This window comes from Chlorocebus sabaeus, chromosome 20 (assembly GCF_047675955.1).
Source record: "Chlorocebus sabaeus isolate Y175 chromosome 20, mChlSab1.0.hap1, whole genome shotgun sequence".
Taxonomy (NCBI): domain Eukaryota; kingdom Metazoa; phylum Chordata; class Mammalia; order Primates; family Cercopithecidae; genus Chlorocebus; species Chlorocebus sabaeus.
Window position 1 is genome coordinate 52,003,203 of NC_132923.1, and position 27,826 is coordinate 52,031,028.

Genomic DNA, 27,826 nt, shown 5'->3' on the forward strand with positions numbered 1-27,826 from the left:
GTATCTCTCTGGCTACTGTTTTAAGAAACTGCTATAGTGAGGCAATAGCAAAAACAGGAAAATTGTTTAACCTACTTATGCCTGGTGTTCCATTATTGGAATGCTAAGCTTGTGGGAGTTATTTATATCCTACTGCTCAAAGTCATTGCCAAGTTCTGATTTTTCACAAAAAAAATTTGCAACCTCTGGCATAAATGGGTTAATAGAGTATTTCAGTACTTGGAAGAGATCACCATTGCCAGATGGTAGTTGAAGGTGATGGTCAGATTCTGTTTTTTTGTTTTTTGTTTTTGTTTGAGACAGGGCCTGGCTCTGTCATCCAGGCTATAGTGTGGTGGCACGACCTCAACTCACTGCAACCTCTGCTTCTTCTGGCCTCAAGTGATCCTTCTACCTTAGCCTCCCAAGTAGCTGGGATTACAGGCCCGTGCCACCAGGCCCGGCTAATTTTTGTAATTTTTGTAGAGACAGGGTTTCACCATGTTGCCCAGGCTAGTGTCGAACTCCTGAGCTCAAGCCATCTGCCTGCCTCAGCCTCCCACCGTGCTGGGATTACAGGTGTGAGCCACCGCACCTGGCCAGGTTCCGAATATTTTTTAAAGGATTTACTGATGGGTAAGGTAGAAGGGAAGATGAGAGGTGGAGGAGAAGATGAGGAATGGCATTAACCAAGATGAGGAAGACTGAGGAGGAGGAGGTTTTGGGGGAAGATCAGGAGTTTGGTTTTGGACAAGCTAAATTTAGGAACCTATTAGATATCCAAGGGGTGTGGCGATTTTATTGAGTGGACAGTTGGATGTATGACTCAGGAATTCAAGATTTAGGTCTGGGCTGGAGATGTACATTTGAGAGTCCTGGGGGGAAAGTGGTATTTTAAATCACGGGATTGCATGAGCTCACCGTGAACGTGAATGTGGATATGAGGGAGAGGAGGACCAAGGATGGAGCCATAGGGCAGGCCCTCCAGTGTAAGGAGGTCAGGAGGTAAGGGGCAGCCAGCAAAGGAGCCCTAGAAGAGGTGGAAACCCCAGGAGACTCTGGGGAACTAGAAGCAAGAGAAGAAGGCAGTCGAGGAGAGGAAGCATTAGCAGTGTACTGACACTGAGTGTACCCCTGAGAGGTGGCGTAAGACCAGGTGTTGCTGGCCTTACTAAAGTGGTGGACTTGTGCTGATCTTGAGATCATCAAATTTGGTATAGCCATGAGCCTGATTGGAGTAAAATTAAAAAAGAAAGAAAGAGCCTGGGCAACATGGTGAAACCCCATCTCTACAAAAAATACTAAAATTAGCTGGCCACGGTGGTGCATGCCTGTAGTCCCAGCTACTCGGGTGGCTGAGGTGGGAGAATCGCTTGAACCCGGGAGGCTGAGGTTGAATGAGCTGTAATCGCACCATTGCACTCCAACCTGAACAACAGAGCAACAGCCTGTCTTAAGAAACAAAAACAAAACCAAAAAAAGAAAAGAAAAAAAAAAAAGAGGAGAGAAAGGCTGTGAGCCCTGTACCAAGAAGACATGTGGTTTCGTAGAATTTTCCCTTTGTTTTATTTTTTCTGAAGTAGGGGGCCTATTGCCCCACCTCCCCAGTTCTGATTCTGGGTTACAGGTAGAATTTGTAATGCGTGGGCAAGCAAGAACTTCTGTGGTTTCACAGACCTTGTCTTGTAAGGCATAGAGGGCATTTCTCACTGTGTGTGTGGCTGCGGCCATGGGGACTGTTGCTGAGAGAGGTTCGGGAGTACATTTCTGTCTCTACTCCTTATGAGAAGGAATTATAAAACGAATCCTTCGCAGTGGAGGATACAGAGTGTGTGTGGTGTAGTATATAAACCTTCACAGTGCCTCTAGGTCCTGAAACTGCTGGTAAGATTTGGAGGTCAGCAGACACGGAGTGTGATTGTTAAAATAATTTCAAACTGAGGATTTATTTAACAAATATTTATATAGTGCTTAATATGTGCCACGCATTGATCTAAGTGGTTTTACAAACATTAACTTATTTAATCCTCATGGAAACCCTGTGAGATAGGTGCTGCTATTATACCCGTTTACCAGATGGAAAAACTGAGAGTTTATGCAGAGTGTCCGGTCTCTCAGCTGTTAACCAACTCACCGTGCAGCTGGCTTCCAGAGTTCACATGTTTACCACCATACTCTGTGGCTACTTTTGATTTATTTGGACTTCTTACTGCTCATCTTTTTGTCCTGTTTTCTGCTTTAACACCGTTGACACTTTGGTAAGAAAGTGGACAAGAACAAGAAAGAGAGGGTTCACATTATTCAGCATTTCCACTCAAGCTGGAGAAGATACTGATGTTTTTGATAAAGAATGGACTTCGGTATTTACAGATAGTGTCAATGAACTGTGCTGCTGTCCCTGCTTAACTTGTAGGCATAATCATTTGCTTGGCTATGTGTCTTGAGAAATTACCTGCCTGCTTAAAGAGAAAACTTTCTTTTCTCATCATATTATAATATAGTACACAACATGACAGAGACAAGGATTCCAAAACCCTAGGTGAAGAGAACAGGACCCTTTGTGAGATAGTCATGGTTACTGGCTTCAGTTTTGTATGTAATTTTGTCTGCAACAGATATGGAAGGGGTTAAAAGAAAGGAGCTGGGAGGTTTTGGCAGGTGTGGTATTGGCTAAGAGAAAAACCAGAATCAACAATGAAATTTCCAGGTAGGATAAGAGAAGTCGTGCGATTGAGATAAGACAACATTGGAGAATTGGTTAATGGAAGGAAGACAGTTTGGTGTCAAGGACCTCAGAAGTTCCTTAATGGTAAGACGGAGGAACCTGGTGGAAGACAGGAAGTTCAGGGACAAGGGAAATGAAACTCAAGAGCTAGGTGGTGTAAGGCTTAAGCCTTCTAGCTCCTGATTTCTCTGGATAACAGAAAGATTTGGGTTTTAGCCCCAATTCTTTAATTTTCTACAAAGATGATCTGCAGCACATCGGCTCATCTTTTCTTGGTTACATTCCCTCATCAGGTGGCATAGACCATCTTGAAGTTCTTTACAAGTTACGAAGTTCATCCTTTATAACAGTTAGTAACCAAAGGTGGGAATGAAAAGGAAGAGCGGAGGGAGAGAGAGGGAGAGATTGAGAGAGAGAATATGAATCTTGTGAGGCAACAGCAAACCCAGTTCTGTGGATCCAAGCACAGAGCCTTTTTCCTTGACAGCAGCACCTACCACAGTATCTTTCTAGGGAGAAAGCCCCCAGTTCCCTATCTACTACATGTAAGAATTCAATTGCCTAAAACAAGCATCTCCCAAATGATAGTATATTAGAAAAATCAACAGTGCTGGCATTAACCATCATATAATCACTGGTTCTGATTATGTGGAGATGAATAGCTTAATACTCATGCCTTTAATAATTGCAGGATTAAATGTCTTTATGATAAAATGTCAAACCTTTCCATTTACTCCTTGATATATATTTTGTAGGAAAGGTTCATTTAAGATTAAATCCATCTGGGTGTGCTGGCTCACACCTGTAATCCCAGCAGTTTGGGAGGCCAAGGCGGGTGGATCACTTGAGGTCACTTGAGGTCAGGAGTTGGAGACCATCCTGGCCAAAATCATGAAGCCCCATCTCTACTAAAAGTACAAAAATTAGCTGGGTGTATTGGTTAGCTACGCAGGAAGCTGAGGCAGGAGAATTGGTTGAACCCAGGAGGCGGAGGTTGCAGTGAGCCGAGATGGCGCCCTGCCCCACCAGCCTGGGTGGCAGAGTGAGACGCTGAATAAAAAAAATAAAATAAAATAAATAAAAAATTAAGTCCCAAAATTTCTTCCAAACACTCTTCTTTTACGTATTAGAAAGTCAGTATCTAAGTACATTTTAACTGTCTGTTAAACAGTATGTAAGAGGCACATGGTTGCATGAATTCAGTGAGCTGAATCTTATTTCAGAAGAGGAAAGGATGGACAGGGGCTGTTGAATGTGGAGATGGCTTCTTAGTGGGCTCAGATGTAATCTGGAAGGATAGATGGGATTTGCATGGGCTGGAGGAAGAGACATTCTAAGAAGGAGAAATGGTATACTCGGAAGTGTGATGGTAGAAACGTTTAAAGCTTGTGCATTAACATGAGGAAGTTCCCACAGAGCACAAATACTTCGCGGTGGTGCAGTGGAAAATAGCTCACCTGTGAACCAGCGAAGTTTAGTTGGTTATCTTCTTTGGAAGGAGAATAGATCAGATGACCTTCGTGTTCCTTTCCAGCTTTAGGATTTTGGTTGAACGCAAAAGCTAACAGCATGGGGATTCAGACTCTTTCCTTGAGGGTAGTGGTGGTATTGTAATGATGGTGATGTGAGTTTTCAATCTGTGTGTGCATGATTGGAAAGGCATCTAGGCATCATGTTCTCGTTTCAGCAGCCCTGAGGCAAAATGCTTGCTCACTTCTGGGTTAGAGTGTGTGATGAGGCCCTTTATGTGAAAAAAGTTGCTTATCATTGAAAAGGCATTGGAGACATATGATCCTGCTTTCCAAAGAGCGCCAAGGCCCTGCCTAAGAAAGGGTTTTGAAATCTTACTTGTCAACAAGCCTAATCAGCTACGGCAACTAAACACACAAGAAACCCCATATGGAAACGTCTCATTTATTGTCAAACAACACACCGTGTGAACTGTGCACACAGAAATGTGTTGTTGTTTCCAGAAAATGGGCTGGACTTTCCTCTATTTTGCAGTATCTTAAAATACAAGAGAAAAGAAAGAGTGAAGGGATTTGCAAACCATTCTTTTGAAGTCTTCCATGAACCTTCCTGTCTTTTAGTGATGTTTTTCATACTGTAAGTTTTGATACACTGATGAGATCGTAAGCAACATTTTTTAAAATGACATGAAAAGAAGAGAAAATGTCAGAGTGTGTTGCTTTTAACGGGTGTCAGTATTGTTTTATAACCTTTCTTTGTGTGCCTGTGTGTGTGCTGGGTTGTGATATAAAATGTATTTCCTATCATGAGTTATTGTCAAGAACGTTTGGAAAACCGTGAGGGTGAAGGTTTCTTTTTCTGCCAGAAATCACTGAACTCTTTTAAAATATGAAACATTATCATTGTTAAGGGACTTAGAAAAGGGACTTAGGGCTTGGGGTAATTAAAACAGGGAGCCGGTTGATTTTCTTCTCACTTCTTCCTCCCTCCTCTCCACTTAGAATGATGCTAAATCTTCATCTTCTTCTCTTAGGGGAGAGAGGAAGAAGGCAAAGTAGCAGTAAGCAAAGAAACAATAGCTCAAGTTCTCATGCTAGGAGAAAATGGGTGAAAATTAAGTACCATAAAGAGCCTTGGTAGAGTACTAATAATAATCACACATGATGTTTCTGCAGTACTGTGTCTTTTGCAGTTTTAATACATTGTTCTCTTTGGTCTCGTGGAAATCCTGCCAAGCAAGTGGTTAAGGTATTATTATCCAATTTTCCTGCAACTCCCCTGGATGTATCCTATACTCAAGCTATAATGAATTATTTGTGCTTCCCCCATTTTGACTCTAAACCTTTGCAGATATTGAGATGCCTTTCCCCTAGTTCTGCCTGGGAAACTCCCATTCATCTTGAAAGACCTAACTCAAAGGTCTATCTTCTTTGAATCTCCCTTTGCCCTGTTGGAGTAAATTTGATGACTGCCTCCCTTGGGCCGCCTGTCAGTCTTGTCCATACAACAATCAATGTACTTAATTGTTTACATGCCTTTATTTTGCACTAGAGTATACACCCTTCGAAGTCAGGGACTGTACCTTATTTATCTATCTTTACATATCTAACAGCTAGTACTCTCAGCTAGCACCCTATCTGGCACACACTTGTTGAGATGTACTACAATGAATAAATGAGGAAATTGAGGCTGAGGGGAAAGTAAGTGGCTTTTCAAATGCTGGAGCTAAAAGCAGAACCCAGGTTTCCTCACTTCCATCTTGGCCTTAGATAGGCTCTGGCTGAGACATGCCTGTGAGGTAGACAAGGGCAGGGGAATAGGTGAGAATCATGTTCTTTGTTTTTTTTTCTGAGACGGTCTCACCCTGTCGCCCAGGCTGGAGTTTCAGGGGTGTGATCTCAGCTCACTGCAACCTCCACCTCCTGCATTCAAGTGATTCTTGTGCTTCAGCCTCCTGAATAGTTGGGATTATAGGCATGTGGCACCATGCCCAGCTACTTTTCTTATGTTTTTAGTAGAGATAGGGTTTCACCATGTTGCCCAGGCTGGTCTCAAACTCTTGGCCTCAAGTGATCTGCCGACCTCGGCCTCCCAAAGTGCTGGGATTGCAGGCGTGAACCACCATGGCCGGCCCTTGTTTTATTTTATAATTTTGTAATATGAGAAGCCAAGGTCTCTGAAGGTTAAGTGATAGTATTATCTTGAGAAGGAGAAAAGAAATGAGCATTTTTTGAATGCTTATGATGAGGTCAGCGTGTTCCATGCTTTTAGGATTTTATTTCATTTAACCCTCATAACAACTCTATGCAGATCTGTTTTTAAGACAAGGAAATTCAAGTGGACTTAGCCTCTTGCCCACAGACGCATATTGATAAAATTATTAATAGTTAATATTCGTTGTGGGGTATACTCATATTTATATGTTTTATTTCATTTAGTATTCATGACAACCCTGAGGGAAGTTCTGTTATTACCAGATGAGGAAACCGAGGCCCGAAAAGGTTCAATGTCTTGCTCGAGGTTAGTAGCACAGCTGAGATTCCAACCCCAGGAGATTGGCTCCATACTCTACTCTTCAGAGTCAGTTAATAGCCTCTTGGAAGTGAGGGACTGGAACAATGTGGACCCAAGTCATGAGGTTTATAACTTGTATCTCCCTTGGTTTCTATAAAGTTTATTTCTATAAAGTCACATGCTCTGTCAACATTTAGCTCGCCCTTGATCCAAATGTTTTGCAGCATGCTATTGACAGCTATGAAAACATCTCCTGGAAAATGACAGCTCTATACTCTTCAAACTTTATGCTTATTAAAATCGTTGGTAAGAGTAGGGGCTTTGGAGTTGGAGGGAACTGGATTTAAATCCTAGCTTTGTCAATTCCAAGTTGTGTGACCTTGAGCAATTCATCTAACCTGTCTGTGCCTTAGTTTTTTCATCTGTAAGAAAGGGATAATAGTATCTTTGGCATGGTGAGGTTTTGGGGATTCAATGAGATAATGCACATAAAGCACCTAGCATATTGTTTGGTACATAGTAAGTACTAAGTAAGTATTAGCTATTCTTTGACCTCAGTTTGACTCTAAAGAGCCATACCCTGTATTCAAGCAGAATGCCCTTTTATGTCCAGTTCTATCACCAAGTAACCTGGACACAGGGACTAGAAGCCTACTGTTGGTGCCATCATGATGGAAGATTTTATAAAATGGACAAGTAGCCAGGAGGAAGCTGACTGGGTGTGCTTTGCAGAGGCTGCCTTGACAGATGGCAAATGGTACCAGCTCTGTTACTGGAGACCCAGGACAGTCTGAACACATGGTCACCACAAAACTGAAAAGCTCTGTGCTTGCATTGCTAGTCCCTATAAACCACCCTCTCCCCCATGAAATTCTGTTAATGATTCCTGCCTCTGACAGATGATCTTTCCATTAATAATTCATTTCACTTTTGCAACATTTATGAATAAAACATTATAAATGAGACCCCTGGCCACCAAGCATTAGCTTGACAAGAGTCCTGTGATACAGCACCAACATCTTGTGTATAGAGCTCTATTATAGGATGGTCCTCATAAGAAACTGTCCCCCTCTTGCTGACAAATCCTTCTAGAGTAGCTAGTTCGTCAGCTGCTATTGTCACCTTTGCTAGGACTGGAAAGTTTGCCCTGTGACTGAAAAGACTTGGGACCAAAACACAGGCCTTTTGATACTGTTCATAAGCTGCATCAATGAACTGTCCTTACTCCATTAAAAGAGAGAGAGAGAGAAAGAAAACAGTACATTTGCCTAATTTCGTGAGGAATTCTGAAACATTTGTTTTCAGCTTCTGTGGCCTTGTAGTTGCTTCTGCAACACAGAAGCCTGCTTTCAATGTTTACTGCCTGCATGCCTTAGTAATCAAATATCTGTTAAAAAAAAAAAAAAAACAGTTAAAGCTTTGCCTTAAGAAATGCTGAGTGAAATGAACAGATTGTTGGCACACAGGAGCTCTCTTGTTGCTGTGCAGAGAGTCATATCAGACGGAGAATGGTTCTTTTCAGAGTATCCAGGCACCAGTACTCAGTACATTGAGTCCAGGGGTGTTCATACTTTTGTCTTGAAATGGCGAGTCCCAGGAGCACCTTTGTCACAGATGATTTTCCTGTGTGCTTCATGGCATTGCTACAGAGGCCTATTGGAGGGAAGCATTTGCTTTCAGGGCAGGCTGTCAGTCGGTGGGTGCAAAAATGCAGTTGCCACTCAGTTGCTGCCCCTACGCTGCTGTTTGGCACATCCCCTCTTGTTCTGAGGGGGAATGTGGGGACTGAGATGACCTCAATGTCTGATGCTAGAAGGAAGACAGCTTCAAATGAAAAAAGAAAATCCCTCATATGGCGCTCCATCCCACTTGTTCAAATGCCATCTTGACACCTCTTCCAACACCACATTTCCAGGAGTCTGTCTTCTTCCTTCTGTCTCTGCCATATGTAGCCATTTGTTTCCTCAAGTCTGGCTTAGTTCTTTCTTTTCCGCCCATGCCACTGTTTCAGACACCTCCCTTTGCAGTCAGTTCAGAAGTGCTTTTCTCAAATCAGTGTTCTTGTTTCCAATGTAACCGCTGCCCTGCCCTCTTACTTCTTCCACTTCCTCCGGTCCAGACCCCTTCAGTTCTGTTACACCAGATGCACTCGGCTTCTTTTATTCTCCTCTCATGCCCCCTTCTTCAGAACTTCTGTCTGGCTTTTCTTCTTTTTAAAAACCTGAAACCTTCCTCTTAAGCTGAAACAAACAATTATTGAATATTTTCTGAGTGCAAGCTGCAGAAACATTTCTCAAATGTGACCTCTTTGAAAAGAAGGTTTGGGGAGAAGTTTCAGTACCCAACTACATCCAACCCTCCTGCCAACACCCAGCCTCCTGGAAGGTTTCACGTTCCAGAACTCAGGAACGCCCTCTCTTAGGGCTTTGATTTCTGCCAAAGGAGAAATGTGGTCATCGTCTGTGACTCAGGCATCACATCACCAGGCTAATTTAACATCTGGAATAGTATGGTGTGTGCTGGCCAATGGTCGAATTTTATCAAATTCCATGTTAACATTGTTTGTACTTGGAAAATTTCAGCTGGGGACTACTATGTTCAGTGTGTAGCTATGGCAAACATGTTGGGTGGGAATTGGGGGTAAAGGGTGTTTGCTGGAATTATGCCCTGTCATGGACCTAGGGATCAACAGAAGCTGGGATAAGGGGTAAGGGAACCAAGAGTTATTGGCAGGGGTCATCTTCCCTCCTGCACTGACAGTTGTCCCTCCAGCCCAGCCACCTGCTCTCCCTCACCACCAGCTTGTTGTTAACTCTGCAGAGTATGTGGTGGAAAGATCCCATTACCGCAAAGAATCAATATCTGCTGAGAGATTTGACCAAGTTCACCTTGTAAGTTCCTGCAGCATTGTGGCTGCAGCTCTGGACCTTCTAGTTCCTGCTTCTCCTAGTGGGTCCCAACTTCTTGCCTTGGCAAAATATATCTGTCCTCGGATGCCTGAGTGACAGTGAACCACACAACAGGGGTTGTTTTCATCAAGTCAGAGAATTTACTGCTCCGTGGTGAACCTATTTTATTCTTTATGTTTTTTCTGCATTTTATATTTTCTCATCGTAAACGTTTATTGACTACCTTCCTAGGTTTTAGGCAGTGTACTAACTATGAGACATGGCCTCTACCCTGAAGGCACTGTGAATCTGTGCTTACTCTAGTGTTTTATGGTTGTCAGGAAATGACCAATATTTATGAGTCAATGGTTGTGTCACATGAGAGATAGATGACATGGAGGTAGACCTGTTCTGTATGGCTTTTCCTGTGTATGACTAATAGAGAACCTAGTTCCAGGCTTATCTGAGGAAATGAGAAACTTACTCAAAAAAGATAACTGAAGGCACAAAGAAATATACACAAGGGCCAAATGAGGGGGCCCAGGCTGGAAAATGCTGTGGGCTTGGATGGTCCATGGAGGCCTCTTTGAGGAGGTACAATGTAAGCCTGATTTCAGTGTAACAGGTGGAGAGGAAAGGGCAAGGCATTGCAGATAGGAGGAAAGGCAGGGTGGGAGACAGGTGTACATATGTCTAGGGAGGCCATGCCAGGGCCATGGGTAGAAAGGAGAGACTGGGCAGACTGATTTTTGGAATAAGGAGTTTGTATAGTAATGCCATTCTAGTTTGAGAGACATACTGGAGCCAGAGAATGGAAGGCCTTGGATCCTAGGGTTCTGTGGACTTCATTGTCAAATATCTAACAGAGACCAGGCAGATAACGTGGGTATGTGAATTGGGTCTGGAGTGGATATAAGGAAATAGGGAGGGGTGGTGCCTGTGGCTAACTAGACAGATCATGCCCTGTGTAAAGACAATCAGTTTCATTTTTTGTTAAAAGACCATGCAGGACAAATTAAATAGGCCTGTGGCCAGTCTTCAGCCCACAGCTGAACTACCTCATCTGGCGAGAAAGAGCCTATGTAGGATCTTGAGGGTTGAGAAGGTGGGAGTTGCAAAATGCAAAGCAGGGTTTTAGAAAGATGAGAGAGGTGGGTTGGAGAGGGAGAGATCACTTAGGAGACAATAGGAGAGTCCCTAGGATCCGGGGATGGGAGGTAGCTCAGATGCTGGAGAGAGGCGGTGCTGGTCCATCATAGTAGATGCTGTAGGAAGGCATGTTTGTCAGCAGCAGCTAGAAGGCCCATCAGGGGCTGCAGGGGAGGAGAAGAGAAGCAGGCCAGTGGGGTGTGAGCTTATGGAAATCTGGCAGGAGGCAGAGATAAAAGAAGCAGGAAGAGGGATCCATCATGGGAACTAAAATTCAGAGGCAGGGTCAGGCAAGAGCAAGACCTAATCAAGCCTTGTCACTTTCCCCAAGGTCTTTGAGCTTTGCCCTCTCTCATTCCCCAGTTGACCTCCCAATCTTTGTTTTCTTCATCTGACATGAACTCCCTTAATTTCCCTCCCTTCATATCTCAGTCCTCCTGCACAGGTCACATCCTTACCGTCCTGGCTTTTCACTAGGGCCTGTTCCTTCCAGCCAGGAGCTGGGGGAGCCACGAGCCTACTCTTGTCCTTCTTCTTGCTTTCCTATGAGCTTGATCATTCAAAAACGTAAGCCCTGACCTTAACTCGCCTTCTAACTACTGCCCTGTCTCTCCTTCCCTTCATTACCAGACTTTTGTTCTTGTCTTTTTTTTTTTTTCTTTTCTTATTTAGAGATGGGGTCTCCCTATGTTGCCCAGGCTGGTCTCAAATTCCTGGGCTCAAGCGATTCTTCCGCCTCAGTCTCCCAAAGTACTGGGATGATAGGCACAAGCCAATGTGCCCAGCCGATTTTTTTACTCTTATTTATTCTCTTTTCTTAATACTTCAAACCATAGTAAGCTAGCTTCTTCCTATAATATTCTAATATGACTGTGTTTGATTAATCCACCATCGTCTTCCTAGTTGCCAAGTTTAATGATCTACCTTGACCTTCCTGTTATGCGCCTGCTTGCTTCATGCTCGCTTTGATGGTATCTTCCTCCTCCTGTTCTTTCTCTGCTGCTTGTGTAGTCTCTCCCATTTCTGACCATCTCTGAAATGCCCTTTGTTCCTTCTCCTTTGGGTCCCCAAGTTCTTTCCAGGTGATTTTACTCCTGCAGCTTGAACCAACCCCTCCATGTGAACGTCTCTCAAAGCAGCCTCTCCATCCTCAGCCTCTTGGGAGATCCCAATCTCTGTTTCCAGCTGCTTTCAGGTGCACACCTGGATGTCCTGGAGGCACCACAAGCTTCAGCTGCCCTGCAGACCTGCTCTAGTTGTTATATAGGATCTCTGCAATGGGTTCCATCTGCCTTGCCTTCCAAGCTGGAAAGCTTGGTAGGACCATCTCTCTCACCACCTGTAACCAATTAATCACCAAATCTAAAATTAGTCACCAAATCGGTCGGGCATGGTGGCTCATGCCTGTAATCCTAGCACTTTGGGAGGCTGAGGCGGGCAGATCATGAGATCAACAGATCGAGTCCATCCTGACCAATATGGTGAAACCCCGTCTCTACTAAAAATACAAAAATTACCTGGGTGTGGTGGTGCACGCTTGTAGTCCCAACTACTCGGGAGGCTGAGGCAAGGAGAATCTCTTGGGCCTGGAAGGCAGAGGTTGCAGTGAGCTGGGATCGCGCCACTGCACTCCAGCCTGGTGACAGAGCAAGACTCCATCTCAAAAAAAAAAAAATTAGTCACCAAATTTATCTCAGTGGTGTCTCAGATCCTACTACATGCCTTTAGACCAAGACTTGCTGTGTGTTGCAAGATCGTCTCCGTCTGGATTCCCTCCTCCAGCATTTTCTTGCTCCAGGCCTTCCCCTACCACCAGCTGAGGCATTTTCCTAAAAAGCACAGTTAGCTCTGATCTTTTCTTGTCTATTCTTGCAAACTGGATAAAGCCCAAATTAGTTGGGATTACAAGGCTGCTTTCCCAGTCCTGTTCCCAGCCTCCTTTTCCATACACTCCCCCCACACGGCCCCTGCTTCTGTCATGCCAAGCTTCTCACTGTCCTGCACATGTGCAGTGACTGCCTCAGTCTCCTCGAAGTTTTCTGTAGCATGGCAAACTCTTGTCCATCTTTCAAGATCCAACTCAAGAGTCTGCCTTCTCTATGATATTTTCTCTGACCCCCCAAGGCAGAGTTAATTATCCAGTGCTTCTGTAGTATACTATTTATATATTAAAAGAATTAACTCATAAAAGTAACCCACTCTATTAAAATGTATTTGCTAACTGCCTCTCTTACCAGACTGTGAGCTTCTCAGGGACAGGACTGTGTGCATGTGTGTTTTCACTTGTGCAGTGCCTGGCACACAGTAGGCACTCAGTAAATGTTTATATAATGAGCCAACAAACATGCTTACTGGGTGGGAGCTGGCGTGGGAACTGGCAGTTAGTGGAGGGATCTGGTCACAAGAACAAAGGTTAAGAGGGACTGGGAAGGAGAATGTGGAAGAGAATCGACATTTATGAAGCACTTTGAATTGTCAGGCATTTTTATGTATAATTGTCTAATTTCTAATAACAGCTCGTTTGTAATAACAGCCCTATGAAGAAAAAAGGGATTTAAAAAAATTGATCACCACTTTGTGCCGGGCATTTATATATACTCTGTTTAACCCTCTTGGAAGGTGTTGCTGCCATTATTTTAAATATGAGGAAATGGAGGCTCAGAGAGATGGAAACCTGCCCCAGGTCATATATCAAGGTGTGGTGAAGGCTCCCCCTGCCCCAGGGCATACCCTCCTCACAGTGCTGGGAGCCACCATCTCTGCAGCCCACAGCGGGTGGGAGAGGCAGCCTCGGTGACAGTGCTTCTGGGCCGGTCCACCCAGACTGACTCAGCCTGGGTCCTTGTGCTGATCATAACTACAGGGACTGGTTCTGCATCACCTGGGACCCCTCTTACTAACTGTGTATCAGTCATGAATTGTTTCCTGGAATGGAGGCCTCCTGTGTCCTGGTTCTCTCTAGTGGTTATCTTGACCTGAGCTGGGGGAATCTGTGATACTGAGTTAGCCTGGGTCTGGAATTGACTTTTGTGAGTGATCCAAAGGCATGAAAGATTTCTTTGGTTAGGGTTGGGACTAGAGGTTGGGGGATCTCCAGAGTCCCTGGTGATTGTTAGTTTTGTTTCTTTTTTCCCTTTCAAGGCAACATCTGGCTCTGTCACCCAGGCTGGAGTGCAGTAGCAGGATCTTGGATCACTGCAACCTTTGCCCTCACCAGGTTCAAATGATCCTCCCACCTCAGCCTCCTGAGCAGATGGGAGTACAGGCGCACACCACTATGTCCAACTATGTGTTTTTTTTTTTGTCTTTTTTTTTTTTTTTTTTTTTTGGAGAGACAGGGTTTCACCATGTTGTCCAGGCTGGTCTCAGTCTCCTGGTCTCAAGTGATTCTCCTGCGTCAGCCTCCCAAAGTGCTGGGATACAGGCATGAGCCACCGCGTCCGGCTTGTTTGTTAGTCTTTAACTCTCTCCTTTGCATGGTGGCCGGTTACATGGGAGGGGGTTCCATCAGGACTGCTGACAGCCTGCTACATAATTTGTGGGTCTTTTGTTCAAAAGACAGAGGAGATGTGCCACTGAAGGTACTAAAATATAAAGCTCTTTCTCTTCTTCCGCCTGTCTCCTCTGCTCACCCTCATGCTCCTCTGGCTCCCTTACAAAATACAAGTTCAGAGAGAAAATTGTTGAAGATTTCAGGAGTGTGACAGCAGAGCTGTCAACCAAGTGCAGGCCCTTCTGAGCACAGACCTGCGTGATCACACAGGGCCGCCCATCTGAGACGCCGGCCCTGGAATGCTTGGCCTTAACTAGCCTAGGACCAACCCTACTGTGATCCAGGGAGCTTCAGGAGACTTAGGTGTCATTAAATTAGCTCTCCTGGGATCATGAGGGTTAGAGGATTAGCTGTGTACCTTGCCTCTGATCAGCCTCCTTGGTTTTGAGAAGTATTTGCCTTGAGGCCTCTTTGTCTTTTCTAGGGCTGGTATCTTTCCCCAGGGTGAGACTCCTTATCACCAGCCTCAAGCACTGGCAGAAGGGACACTGGTGCTATGTGGCAGAGACCTTCTTCCAGTTATCTTAGCAACTGGTGAGTCTCAGGGACTTCCCTTAGAGTTTTTACATTACTGCGCTTTCAGAACTGGACTCACCAATGAGTCAGGGAGACAGTGTTCCTGCTGTCTATCTGTGCTGAGTCTGCCTATCTGGGCCCTTGACAAGGCTTATGATATAAGTGTTGTGTCCAGAACAGTCTTCCTTGTGACTCAGTTTACAGCCTCAGAATCCTATAAATGGGCCCCAGACCAAAGGACTTTTCTTTCTCTCCTTTTTTTTTTTTTTTTTTTTTTTTTTTTTGTGAGATAAGTCTCCCTCTGTCGCCAGGCTAGAGTGCAGTGGCACAATCTCGGCTCACTGCAACCTCTGTCTCCCAGGTTCAAGCGATTCTCCTGCCTCAGCCTCCCAAGTGGCTGGGACTACAGGCACCCACCACCACGCCCAGCTAATTTTTGGATTTTTAGTAGAGGCGGGGTTTCACCATTTTGGCCAGGTTGGTCTTGATTTCTTGACCTTGTGATCCGCCTGCCTCGGCCTCCCAAAATGCTGGGATTACACGTGTGAGCCACCGTGCCCAGCCAGAACTTTTCATACCAATTAAATAACTCTTCCCTTGGAAGGTCAGTGTTTTCCTCCCCAGGATGTGTTCCAAGCTTCTTGGATTCTAGGGCGTCTTACAATTAGGCCTGATGTTCCATTGAGGGTTCTCTAGACATTGTACTGTTCTGTTGAAGGATGCTCCAGAGACATCATACTGAGTTTACTTCTGAGGGTCCATATGTTGCAAAACATGTAGCAGAGTTCCTAGGATCTGCATGACTGCTTAGACATCCCTCTGTGACTCCTGACATGTGGCAAACTTACGAATGCTGTGTCAGAGCTCTGTGCTTTCTGCTGGGACTGGGAGAACTAGTGAAGATGCTAAGGTGACACAGCAGACCCAGGTTGTTCTGGAGGCTCTACCTGAGTCTGCATGCAGCTTAGAAACTAAAACCATATGTTCTCAGTTGCATAGAGTGAACTCTCAGAAGGACATAGAGATTGTCTTACAAGAGGTTAATCCTCATTTATGGGGTGATAACTGGACCCTTCTTCATTTGTTCCAACTTGGAAAGGAAATATTGTGTCTCTGGTGTAAGGCAACTTACAGCTTAGGGAGGGTAGCTTTTGGGTGAGCCTGGAGAATATTTTGGCTTCTCGACTCGTGGCCTCTGCATGACAGGGATCACACAGGGCTTCCTGGCTCAGGGACGCTCTCTAAATGTGGTCCACAGGGACAGTGCCAAGAACTAGCCACTGAATTCTGTACTTCCGTCATTTGGGAGGGAAAGTGGGCAGCCTCAGGACCCAGCAGGGGCATTCTGGGGTTCTTAAGTTGAAGGCTTTCTTGGCGGGACTTGCATTTAAGGTAAAGAAAGCCATATAAGATGGTGGCTGGCCACATCCAGATGGACAACACTAGTCCCTTCCAGTAGCCGCTGTCTGAGTTCTGCAGTGGGTGGAAGGCTCAGGTGACTGGCAGGCTGTGGCCAGGCTTGTTGGACAATTCAGTAGAGGGAAGAAACTGGCTAGATCTGAGTAGACTCGCAAAGGCCCATGCCTGTTGTTCAACGCGGTCTAAGGGAGTGCTGCAGACAGACCAGTGTTAAGTGGCAGCTCCTAGATGACAGGCCAAAACTGTAGTTCCCACAGAAACATGGGCCCTACAATAGTGCCCAGGCCACCAAGGAAGGGGTGGGACCTAGGCGGGAGATTCGGGGACCACAGATGCTACTTCCTTTAACAATCAGGTGCTTAAATCCACTTTGGGCTCTGTAGTTGGAAGTCAGGGTCAGAGAAACCTGGCAGCAGTTAATGAGGCCTGGCCATGGATGTGGGCCAGGTTGGGAATCAGGAAGGGTAGATACATCCGCTGGAGTGATGATACGTCTCTGAAAGACTGACAGGAGTTGAGGAAGACCCTGGCATCGGCAGAGCTAGAGTAGCAGTCAGGCTACCCTGGAGACCCCAAGTAGTGGAGCTAGGATATAAAGCAGATGCCCAGGTCCCAATTAGCAGGCACAGCTGAGGACTGGGGGTCTTCAGATTCCCTGATAGGAAATGGACTTGCTTCCTGGGCCTGTTGATGGACTCCAACTGGCTCCAGGCACTTGGGTATGGAAGTTTGCCAAAACGGGGCTGGCCCAGACAATTCTTCATAGAAATGTGGGTTTCAGGAGGTGGTGTGGTGCTTCGTATCAACATCACCAGGGCAACATGCCCAGCGTATGCATGAGCTCTCCCTCCACTCCCACACACACGCTGGTTTCTAATCCAGTGATCCACTAGTACAGCCCTGACATCCCTGTTTTGAAGAAACTACTGAGGTATTCTGAAGGCCCTTACCCCAGGCACAAACCTTTCAGAAGCAAGTTACTGTGAAAGCAGCGAGAAAACAAAAGGAAGAATGGATTTAAAATACATTAAAATGATAGAAGCTTCAGGAGGTGGTGACACATTGAGGCTGAGGGGAGTAGCAAAAGGATGAATCCAGCTTCAGAGCTTTAAATTTGAATGACTAAAAGAACAAAGAAGATGGGTTAGAAACGAGGAAACTCAGTGAAATAGAGAAGTCCAAAGTGGAATCTCTGATATTGCCAGGGAACATAAGATATAATTTTTTGTAAAACCTTTGGAAAATACCTCATACCCTCCCATTTCTAGGAGAATAAACTACAGGGTAGCCCCCTCCAAAATTTACAGATAGCACATTAAAACTCTTGTAGGACCTATTTAAAAAATACATTTCTTCTCTTCTGCTTGTATGTCATAAAAAGACTTTACAATTTTTTGTCATTGTCTTGTTCTTCTAGTTATTAGAAATAAACTATTTTATTAGGTTGAAATTAGCCAGTTTGAATTTGGATGAGATCTCATTTGCTCTGACACAAATAACCCCTTTGTGGGTAATGAAAACAATTTAATGGTGTGGTCTGAAGGAGAAAACAATATTACTCAAGCTATTAACACCAGGAGACTTCCCACTGACCTCTTACAGTGACCTGCAAACTCTGCTTCCAGTATTACTGCACTCTTGAGGAAGCATGGAATGAAGTTTTGCCCAAAAATATTTCAGAGAATGCTTCATGTGGAAAGTCATAAAGAAAAGCAGAGAAATATAAGCAGCTATAAATGAGAGGGGAGAAGGGACTTGTAAAATTAGCCTGATGACAAGGTTTACTAGTTTCAAGCAGAATGTCACCAATCTGAATTGGGCACAGGAGCCTATCACTATAGCATCATGAAAATAAAAAATTGTATTATTGTGTTGGAACTTTCAAGGAAACACAAATTAGAGCATTTCCAACTTTAATTGGAGCAGTGTGATTTGTAGTTCTCTACTATCCCTTTATGTAGCTGAAACATCTTTAAAATGGCTTTTTTAACATGAGAATTTGTCTGGAAAATCTTTTTGACATATTTTATGATCAATAAACTTACAATCTTGAATTTGTTTGTTTTCTTATTGGACCTGTGGTACTGGGAAATTGATTGTATTTTGTAATATCAGACCAAAATTTGCTTACTTGAAGCTGAGGGAATTGGAGCCTACCCACCTTATTTAGAAATGAGCCCTCTTATATGACGCTTTGGTAAGAGTAATGACTTCGGACTGTGGCCGTGTGGAATTGGTAGAACGTGTCCTGTTGCTGTGTTTGTATACCTTGTTTGTATATATTGCTAGTATTCCTGTAACAAGCAAACTCACAGAAACCTCCCAGTGGATAAAGTATCCTTTTCACAGCTTGCTGAATTCACTTGCCCCTACTTTTTTCTAAAAATCTCATTTTTCCTCAAGGAAACACATGTTGAGTTTATCAAAGCCTAAATTTTCTTTTCTTTTTATAAAACCATATTCTGGAGAGGTTTTCCTAAACTGTTCTGATTTCTAGTTTGGAGTGCATAAAAAGATTTGAGCATAATTAAAAAGATTAATTGGTTTTGGTAATGATGGACCAACACAGTGCAGGATAAGAAACATACAATTTTTTCACTATACTTTTATTTTCTTTTCTAGTTCAAAAGGTGCTTATTACTGCTCCTGACTATAATCCTAGTCCCTTTCATGTTTGACAGATTTATAGTTTACAGGGCCTTTATACCTACCTGCTCTCTGAGTAGTGTGGGAGATGGAAGCGAAATGAAGTATGGGATAAAGTTTGAGTGTTTGATTCTAGTTCTGCTTTCCAAGTAAGAAATTCAATTTCTCTACACCTCATTTTCCTCATCTGTAAAAGTCATAACACAAATCCCTCCTAGAGTGTATTGTGAGTCAATGAAATACAGGTAGAATGCTAACAAAAAGCTTAAACAATGTATATAATGGCCACTTGGAATTAATTTAGTAATTTAAAAATACTTTTCAGTGTTCTTCCCATTGATTTGATTTAGCCATCCAATAACCCTAAGCAGTAGAAGGAAAAGCATTTTTAGCTTCATTTTATGAATCAGGAATAAATAAAGCCTGGAGAAGTTACCAGATTTGTTAATGTGAACATTGGGCCCAGAGCTCAGAATTTAAATAGTTTTATAAATATTGACGTACTTTGGCACCAGAATTTAAATGAAGTTTAAAAATCTTAATTGTTTTTGTTATTGTGGATGTAATTTGCTTGTTTCTAAAATGTACACATTGTAGAATATATGATTTAGAAAGTGGAAGTCCCCCTTAGTTCTCTCTTTAGAGATTTTAGAACCACTGTTAACAGGTTAATATGCTGGCTTGCAGACACTTTCCCTGCAAATAATAAAAGACTGTGGCAGGGGTCGGGGGCATGTGTGTGTACAGTACTCTCAGAGTAATGATTTTTTGTACAGAAATGTGTTCTTAATAGTCATAATAGTTCTCCATCTTTTTTCACTTGACAACATACGGATATTTTTTCATGTCTCTATAAACATATGTCTAATTCTCTTCAGTGGCTGTATAAGGCTACATTGTATTACATACTGATTGATGATATTTTATGAGCTATTTCCAATTTTTTGCCATTAAAATGTCCCTGCAATGAGGGTCCTTTTATATACATCTCCAAGCATTCCTGGGTCTATTTTTGTGAATTGTATTTATTCAAGTAGGTCAAGAAAATGCATGTTTAAAATTTTGTTAAGCTATCTCTAAATTGTCCTCCAACAGATTGCATCCATCTCCACTCCCACAAACAGTGCAGTAAATCTTTCTCCTTATGCTTCCCATCAACATCAGGTTTCTATAATTCACACACCTTTAAATGAAACATTTTTGCTGCAGCACAAGACATTTGAAAAGACCAGAACTATCTATCTGTCTGTCAGTGCCTGTCAGCAAACCAAGGGCAGGAAGTATAGAAGAGTAAATTAAAGCTGACAGGGCAGTGAGCACATGTTAAGCTAGAAATTGAGATATTTGGCCACCATTCTTATTCATTCATTCATATAACATTTGCTGAGGTCTGCAGTGGGCCAAGCCCTCTTTAGGTTCTGGGAGCAGAGTGATGAGCAAGACAAAGTCCCTGGCTTCATGAGCTTGCATTGTAGTGCAGGTGAACCATCAGCAAATAAATTAGAACAGAATGTCAAGAATTGTTAAGACCTCTAATAACAAAGTGGGGAGAGGGATAAGGGTGGTAGGACGCAGGTAGGGAGGCTGCTTTAGACTGGGTGGTCATGGACTTCTTAAATAGAAACCCAAATGCAGGGTAGACTGAGCCCACTGGCGACCTGGGAGAGCCCATCCAGGCAGAGCTGGCAACAGCAGATGCAAAATGCCTGAGAAAGGAGCCTGCTTGGTGGGTTCCAGGCATAGCCCCAAAGCTGCACTGACTTTTGATTTACCGGAGAGGATAATTGGGCTACTTACTTTCTTTATAGAATGCCATCTTTGGGCAAATGAACTTGTGAAGCACTTAGATCTCTTTAGAAAAGTGATGTTATTAGCATAGGGTAGGATTTTAACCACTAAAATCCATCAGTGAGTCTCTGCCAACACCCAGCAGGTGTGGCGTTTCACGCAGCCCCTCTCCCTAGCTCAAGACTGTCCTTGTTGAAACCTATACCAGTGCAGAATAGACCCACTGCACCTCCAGCTTGGAAAAGTCTAGACCAACACACTTTCATGACTGACAGACCCTTCTTCCGCTGCCTTGCCTCGTAAGAACCCAGTTCATTAAATGTGTTTTAATACCACTGGGAGAGAAGAAATCACAGTTGAAAAAAGAGGTTTATTGGAAGGTGGTCACAAAGAGAAACTTCCACTTACCAAGCCTGGGAAATTTCTTGGGTGTCTAAAAATAGTACACCACCCCCTACTTGGAATTCCAGTATTGGCTGAGAGCAGGTGATGAGGCGTAGCTCTGTGGAAGTCACAAGAGGACAGGATAAAAGAAGAAGGGGAGTTTTAAATGTGAAGGTGAAGACAGGAGTTAGAGTTTCTGCAGGCCAGAGCCTCCACAGGCATTGCACTTGTGGCTCAGCCCTGTCCCTGGACTTTTAAGCAGCATGAAGACCAAGGCGGGAGCTCACTTTCTCTTCAGTACTTGGTCCTCCTCCTTTCAGCCTCATCTTTTAAGGGGAGGATTGAAATTGCCTTGACAGAATGCTTCCAGAGACTGAAGCACTGCTTATTGGGTGGCTTTCATTTCTTGCACTCTAATTCTTCCATGTCTCAACATGTAGGGAATCTTTTTTTTTTTCTTCTTTGCTCTCCTGCAACAGTCTTATGCAAGAGAGCTCAAACAAGAAAAACCTCCTTGTGAACAAAACAGCACCCCTGGAAGACTTTGAAATCCATGCCAAATGTGATCTTGAACTTGAAGTTCAAACATAGGACTGTTATGGTTATCTTCTACTTCTGAAAAGAACTCCCGAGTCTACCCTCATTTACCTACATAAGAAAAAATGTGCTTACTCGTAAGTACTTTAGCAGATAAATTTTTTCAGAAGACCATTTTTAAGAGTGCTATGAATAAGCAGACTGGTGAAGTTTATAATTTGCACTAATACTTTTTATTTTATCAAAATGAAAACTAATCTACTCAGGTGCATTTCTTTTAAAACATCTTTTCAAACCTATAACTTACGGAGTTAAAGGAAATGTAAGGAAAATGATTTCTGCTCATTCATTTGTGTGATTAAAATTCACCTTGCATAACCATACATTATAGGTTTGTTTCAAACCCTGGGAACTTTTTGGCTTTTGAGCAGTGACTGAATTTCTTTTGTTTGGGACTCTAGAATTATAGCAAATGATTGATCCAATAATGGTGGTTATGACTTATCTGGAAGGAACTGTGTGTTTCAATTTCTTGCCCTGTACTTAAACGTAGAATTCCATTCAATGTATTAACTATACTTTTGATTGCAAAAACAGGAGCCAACTCATGTCAGCTTAAGTGAAAATGGAGAGGAACACTAGTGTCTCTATAACCCAAGGGTGTGGAGATTACCATGCCTAAGGAACAGCCTGGAACCAGGTGTTGGAAAGCCCTGTGTTATTCAGGAAATTCTTTCTATTCACTTCTCATCTGAGTTTCTTTCCTTGAGCTAATTTTATTCTTCCTCTACAAACTTTTCTTTTTTCTGTCCTGCTTCTTCTGCTTATGTTGTACCAAACATGGCAGCCAGTAGCTCCTAAGTATATAAATCAAGGTCTCTTTCTTTCTCTCATTTGCAAATTTTCTGGGAACGGACTCCACTGCTCCAGCCTGGAATCAGATGCCAACCCTTAGATCATTCAAGTCTGGCCAGAACTGGGGTCCAGGGAGGGACTTATGATCAGTCCAGTCTGCCTCAGGTGCTTTGAAGCTAACAGTTCTGGTCAGGAGTGAAATCAGGTTTGTCAGGAGCCTCACGTGTGTAACCATGTGAAGGAGGATATGTGGTTGTGTAGCCACACACCAGAGAGTTTGATTGAGAGGAGTGTGCAGGTAGAAGCAGTTACCATGGAAGAGGGACTCTTTGACTTGTAGGTGCCTATTTTATTTATTTATTTAGTTAGTTTTTCTGGTATAACGTTGAATAGAAGGTGTCAATTTTAATCTCAAAACATGAAGTTGTAACATTAAATGCCCTGAAAGTATAGACATAAAAACTTGGAGACTGACAGGAACCACTGAATTTCCTAGGCTCTCATGGGGGTTTCATTCATTTTTCTTTTCCTCCAAAGGACAAACTCCACAGCGAAATCCAGAGACTCTCCAGATTTTTCGTTGTAATGGGGTTTTTGTTTCAAAATGTTTTTAATAATGAGTAAAGCAAACCTTAGTTGTCATAAGGGGCCATTGGTTGTCCTTGTAAGGACCTCTTAAGTAAGTAAAAATGTTCATGATTATGCTGTGTTTTTAAAGTAGGATTTAATATGTATCACAAAAATGGGAAATGGAGTTTCAGGAATTCATTTTTGATCTGTGATCTAGAGAGGATCCCTCAATGAGTATTTATTATTTTCATTGCCAGAGCCTGGATAACTTGAAAACTGAAGGACTGGTTACCATTTGAGGTAAAAGTTCTGGTAACTGAAACACAAGGAAATTCCAGTGAGCATTTCAGTATGTTGTAGACGTGAGGATCAAGACTTTGGCTTGCTCAGAAGAAAGTCTACAATGAATAAAATTTTTCTGTATTTCTGTATTTTCTTTGGTAAAAGCCGGCCACTGTTTTCAGGAAATGGGGTTTCCATTCCAGTAATCTTTGAGCAAAAGACTGTGTCCCTGACAAGGGATGCAATACTTAATTACACTATAAAATCCTGGCACAATGTTGACTCCTTTGATTGTATCTTTTCTTAAACACAATTATTGTTTTAAAGAGACATCTGCTTCACTTTGAAGAATATACAACTTAATCCCATCAAAGTCTGAGGATGCAATTTTTTTTCAGTGTCGGTGACTAAATTGTTGAGAAAAGTTTCCTCATAAAATGGCATTTCTTTGGTCCTAAACATTCTCAAAATCTGAGGAAACATTTCCTTGTAACTTTATTATAAATTTGGTCCTTATGCATAAAAGTTTATTGTTTGTATGAGTAAGTGGGCTCTGAATGATACTTCTGGATTGTTTCCTCTTTAGGGTTTGCAAGGAGCCTACTCATTCGTCTGCTGTTGTTGGTTTTTGTTATTATTAAAAGTCTTCTGTAAGATTTTTTTCAAGGAATTCTTTTTTTTTTTTTTTTTTTTTTTTTTTTTTTGAGACGGAGTTTCGCTCTGTCCCCCAGGCTGGAGTGCAGTGGCCGGATCTCGGCTCACTGCAAGCTCTGCCTCCCGGGTTCACGCCATTCTCCTGCCTCAGCCTCCTGAGTAGCTGGGACTACAGGCGCCCGCCACCGCGCCCGGCTAATTTTTTTTGTATTTTTTTAGTAGAGACGGGGTTTCACCGTGTTAGCCAGGATGGTCTCGATCTCCTGACCTCGTGATCCGCCCGTCTCGGCCTTCCAAAGTGCTGGGATTACAGGCTTGAGCCACCGTGCCCGGCCCAAGGAATTCTTAATCTAGATATTTGACGCTTTGTAATGGGATGATGATACTGAATTCTAGGACCAGCACATATCTGACAATTGTCAGTTTATCTTTGTCAGTTCCTCTTGCCTGTGAAATTGCGCTAATGATATTCATTTAGTTTTACAAGTGCTTTTGGTTTCTTCATTTTCACTAATGCTAATAAAGGCAAGCACTGGTCAGGCATGGCGACTCATACATGTAATTCCAGCACTTTGGGAGGCCAAGGCCGGACAACTGCCTGAGCCCAGGAGTTTGAAACTAGCTGGGCAACACAGTGAGACCCCCCATCTCTACAAATAAATAAGTAAGCCAGGCATGGTGGCACACACCTGTGGTCCCCGCTACTTGGGAGACTGAGGTGGGAGGAGTGCTTGAACCAGGAGTTCAACGCTGCAGTGAGCTGTGATTTTGCCGCTGTGTTTCAGCCTGGGCGACAAAGTGGCACCCTGTTTGAAAAATGAAAGCAAACACTTACATAGTTGTATTTGCCAGGAACTTAAGCACTCTATGGATATTTACTTATTTAATTCTTATATGAAGTATGTATTGTCACCATTCCTGTTCTAAGCAGAGAAATTAAATAACTTGCCCAAGGTCACACAGTAATTGGAAGAGCTAAGATTTGAGTGCACTTTGGTCCTAGGATGTGTACCTAACCCTTACATCATATTGCATCGTGTTGTCATCATTTATTTTATTTTATTATTATATTTTATTTTATTTTGTTTTATGTATTTATTTATTTAGAGACGGAGTCTTGCTCTGTCATCCAGGCTGGAGTACAGTGATCATAGCTCACTGTAACCTTGAATTCCTGGGCTCAAGTGATCCTCCCACCTCAACTTCTCAAGTAGCTGGGACTACAGATGTGCACCATGCCCAGCTAATTGTTTCTACTTTTTGCAGAGACAGTTCTCATTATGTTGCCCAGGCTGGTCTTGAACCCCTGGCCTCAAGAGATCCTCCACCTTTGGCCTCCCAAAGTGCTGGGATTACAGGCATGAGCTGTCGTACCTAGTCCACATTTATTAACTCAGCAAACACTTATTGAGCTTAATCTAGGAGACCATAAAAAATCAGGCATGTCTTTTCCCTTAAGAACCTACAGTCTGTGGTGCAAGAAATTGGAAAAACATATCATTATGAAAACACATAATTCTCATTTTTATAATAAACCGTGGGAGCTCGGGAACACATAGAAGATGCATGTGATCCAGGCTTGAACATCATTCACTTGGTTTCCACACCAAATGCTATCTAAATTGTGCCAGTTTCTTAATCTATGAAAAGAGACCCTGATAATACCTATCTCAAAGGGTTGATATGAGGATTAAATGGCAGAATGTATAAAAATGGTTTGAATGGAACCCTGCACAATAAGTGTAAGCTACCATTTTCATGAAACAGAGCACTGAAACCTGTGGTGGTGTGTGAGGACCTGGATTGTGGACCTGTAAGGCATGTTGGAGGCAAAGGTAGCTGCAGGGACAAAGCCCAGAAATGAAAGATGGCATGGCCAGTCCGGGGCACTGCAAATTCCAAGACAGGAACAAGGGATTAGAAGAGAGGTTAATCAGAGGAGCAGGGCGGTGGATGGGTCAGTTGGGGAGAAGTCATAAACCCTTGCCTGTCTGGCTGTGTCCTTTGGCTCTTATCTGGAAGACTTTGAAGCAAGGAGATAACTTACCTTATATTTAATATGAAGACCATTGACCACAGTATGGAAAATGAATTATAGAGGCTGTGACTAGAGGCAAGAAAGCCATTTGGCTATTAAAGTAATTCAGACTTGAGATGATAGTGGTCTGATGTAACCACCATCAGAAGGATAGGATAGTTAGAAAGAAATGGATGGATTAGGGAGATAACTGAGGAGGCAGAGTCAATCGTACTTACTCATTGTTCACATGTTGGGGTGGGGAGAGGGAAGTCAAGGATGACACACAAGTTTCTATCCTGGACAACTGGGTGCACAGTGATACTGTTCACTGTAACTCAAGGCATGTAGCCCATATGAAAAGATGGTGGAATATGCCATGCAAGAGGGTGATCTGTGAAAGAATCCACCATGGATCCCCGTGTCAATGCTGGCTGGCACAGATTTCTTAGCATTCATGCCAAGAGACTAATGGCTAGAGTATTGGCACAGGGCTGTTAGCAACAGCGATCCTCACCCTCAGATACCTTTTGCCCCAAGGATCCCCTGATTGTCCCCAGCTCCCAAGGACTGCGTTTGTGGGAGGTGAGTACAGCTTGTATCTCCAGGAGCTGGCCTGTGCTCTTTATGCCCCAATATATGCTAGAACTGTGTTTTTGCAGAGCTCTGGTGTTCTAAGGAGATGTTTTAATCACATCACATTATACCAGTAGGAACCATAGGAGTCATCTAGTTAAACATCCCCAGGATATTTCACAAGTAGGTGTCCTAGAAATGAATTATGTATAATCTAAGGATACCATTTCTGAATTGTATCATTTTTCTTCTAGCTCCAAATAGCAGATACCCTGGTTTTGTACAAATAGGAACATACATTTTTTTTCAGAGATGGAAACCATATACCCTTTGATTTTGCAGTGGTCCAGAAAAGAAGTGGTATATAAAAGAAAGTGAAGTTTGATTACGACCTGCACAAACTCTTCTAGCCTTACTACCCTTCTGTTTCTTTATTACCATCGTTAGCATTTCAGACTCTCTTTTCAGTGTCAACAAACTTAATGAATATTATTTATGTGTGGGTGTGTAATAACATCTAATAAAGACTTTGCTAATGCACTGTATTTCCATGTTTTATAATGAGAAACTTATGAATATTATTTATGTGTGGGTGTGTAATAACATATGTAATAAAGACTTTGCTAATGCACTGTATTTCCATGTTTTATAATGAGAAACTTCTGCCTAAGTTTGGCAGTGTATACACTCCTCTGTTGACTGCATCAGAGGTGATGTTGTCTTGTTTTGTTTCTATAGTGGGAAAAGACTCCAAATTCTTGCTGACCCCAGACTGGCTTAGAACCTGCAGGGAAGCATACCTGCTGACTATGTGGGATCAGCGTAGGGGAATTTTCTTTCTTTAAATAATTGAAGTGTGATATTTATATCAAGTGTGGTTTTTAAAAATTAAAGTGGCCTGGAGCGGTGGCTCATGCCTGTAATCCCAGCACTTTGGGAGGCCAAGGCGTGTGGCTCACGAGGTCAGGAGATCAAGACCATCCTGGCTAACATGGTGAAACCCCGTCTCTACTAAAAATACAAAACATTAGCGGGGTGTGGTGGCACATGCCTGTAGTCCCAGCTACTCAGGAGGCTGAGGCAGGAAAATCACTTGAATGTGGGAGGCAGAGGTTGCAGTGAGCCATTGCGCCATTGCACTCCAGCCTGGGTGACAGGGCGAGACTCCGTCTCAATAAAAAACAAAAACAAAAACAAAAAAAAATTAAAGTGATAAAGTAAGGTTTTTTTCCTTTAGTGATAGAATTATTTTTTTCTTAAGAATATAAGGCTTTTGGATATATTAATTACACTGATTGGATCAT

At 43.0% G+C, this 27,826-nt stretch overlaps 1 protein-coding gene across 1 annotated transcript in view; it reads left to right on the top strand.

Annotated features, from left to right (window-relative positions):
- LPAR3 (lysophosphatidic acid receptor 3) overlaps window positions 1-27,826 on the top strand; it is an 83,829-nt gene that overhangs the window by 29,773 nt on the left and 26,230 nt on the right. The window lies entirely within an intron of this gene.